The sequence below is a fragment of the Vanellus vanellus genome (genome assembly GCF_965231255.1).
Source record: "Vanellus vanellus genome assembly, contig: HAP1_SCAFFOLD_565, whole genome shotgun sequence".
Taxonomy (NCBI): Eukaryota; Metazoa; Chordata; class Aves; order Charadriiformes; family Charadriidae; genus Vanellus; species Vanellus vanellus.
In genome coordinates this window covers 104478-106862 of record NW_028127620.1, presented here as the reverse complement: position 1 = coordinate 106862, position 2385 = coordinate 104478, and positions in this window count along the sequence as shown.

Genomic DNA, 2385 nt, shown 5'->3' with positions numbered 1-2385 from the left:
AGCCCTTGGGTGACCCCCGTGAGGTGGTTAGGACGCTGCCCGAGTGGGGAGCCCTGTGCACAGGGAACAAGTGTCACGACTGCTGAGCAGGGCTCTGCCTCCTGTACGAGCACCAGGCTCATTCTCCATACCCTCGTGGGACCTGCGCAACCTTCACCCGGCACACGTCACACGTGTTTTTTTTCCCTTGTTGCCCTGTAACAGCACAGAACATCCTCTCTAGCCAGAAGGAAGGGGGAATGTATACATGTATATCCACAGTCTAAGGAGGGTCACCTTTTGCTGGAACTTGGATCTCACTCCCTACCCCAATCCAAAATGCGAGAACAGAGCTAGCTCTGGAAGGACAGAGCCCTCTACGAGCTAGGAGCCACGAGGCAATCAGTAGATCGCAGGCTGATGATTTGCTTTCTGCATCTGAATGATCTTGCCGAAGCCACCTCTTCCCACATCGTAGTCTGTCCGGTATTCATCTCGCACCTGTCCTCCAGTTTTTCCTCTTCCATACTGTCGCCCCTCCTTAAACCCTGCATCCCAGTCAGTTTGAATGATGCGATCATCTAGTCGCGTGTCGTTGATAAATCGCATTGCGTGTTCAGCGTCTGCTCTTGTGTAGTATTCGACGAAGCAGAAGCCACGTGCAGCGAGGTTCCAGAAAGCTTTGGAGATGTCTCCAATTCAAGGCACGCACTTGCGCCATCCAGGCCACCTTGAGGAGAAGCCATGGCCTGATGGCAGCTGCATGGCAGGAGACCTGTACTCATACCTCTCTTTGGGACACCTGCTGTGGAAATCCAATGACCCTATATGGGCAAAGACTTGCAAGATCTCTGAGAATTGTCCCCTCAAAAGAGCTGCCTCTGTCTGAGAGCTAAAGAAGCCCAATGGGCGCCCGCTGCCCATCAGCCCAAGGGACGTGGCTTCTCCGGGCTCTCCCAGGGCCCTGCTCTTACAACACCCACTCTGGCCTTTTTTTGCAGCAGGCCAAGTCGCGGACAGCTCCTGCTCCCTGTCTCTCCTGGCACCCGGCTCACAGCTGCCAATAACCTCTCCTCCAAGACCAAGGCAAGAGCAAAGTGCCAGCTCTTCTCAGTAGCAACCTACAGGGGGTAGCGGGAGGTGCAGCGACTCACTGAGTGTCTGCCAAAGCCATCACTGCCCGAGTTACACCACCAATGCGCCTTCTAGAGTAGTGGCCACACACCCATGTGCAGCTGCTGAGAAAAAACAGCCCCTTACTCAAGAGAAAAACCACCCTCCGACTCAAGACCAATCGAACCCGCTCCGAGATGTCCTGTGTCTTTGCCTCTGCAACTATGGAGAGAACATGAGGAAGTGGGAGGGAGAACTGGAAGGCTGCTCTGACCTATGGTAGGCCATCCTACGGACCAGGTAGGAACTCCTCTGCTAATCGTAGGTGCTGTGGTCAACGTTTGAGGTGCCCTGCCTCCAGCCATGAGGAGGAGAGGGACAACTGGATTTGTTGGACTGTGTGGATTCGATGGCCTGGCACGTCAGAGCCACAAAAGTATAAAGCCCTAGTGGGCACTGGTGCCCAGCGTAAAGATCAGCAGGTGCCAATTGCTGCTGCCACGGTGCATCGACAGCAGTATCGCACCAACTGGGACTCCCTCATTCCTATCAACGGCTAGAGAGCCAAGGAGTGATCAGCAAAACTCGCTCACCCTTGAACAGCCTTATATGGCCAGCGCAAAAGTCTGATGGGAACTGGAGACTAACAGTAGACCATCGTGGCCTGAATGAAGTCACACCACCTGGTCCTGAGGCACAGCTCCTCCTGGCACCCCCATTACCAGGACTGAGCTGGATGTTCAAGGGTAAAGTTCCCTCTACTCATCACACCACCGATGCTACCCTGGAGTAAGTGGATTGCCTCAATGACACAGCGAGCTCAAACAGGAAACCCTAATTGCCCAGGAATGGTAGAAGTGATCACAAACTGGCCCGAAGGCAAGGCCTTTGGGGTGCCACCAGAGGAGGTGGTGACACGTGCTGAGGAAGCTCCACCATATCATGAACTCTCATTCTCTCAGCTAATGAGAACCAGCATGCTCTGGTTACTGATGGGCCTTGTCGTACTGTAGGAAAGCATCGAAGGTGGAATGCTGCGGTGTGGAGTCCTACAGGACGAGTGGCAGAAGCTGCTGAAGGACAAGGTGAGCGGAGTCAATCTGCAGAGGGAAAAGCCATCCAGCTGGCGTTAGCTGTTGCTGAAGGAGAAAAGTGGCCAAGACTCTCTCTCTCTCCTGACTCCGGGACGGCAGCAAATGCTCTGCGGGGGCGGCTAAAGCAGTGGAAGCAGAGCAACTGGCAGCCCTGTCCTGCCGGCTGGGCCTGTACTCTGTGTCTGTCGGGGCTCTGGTT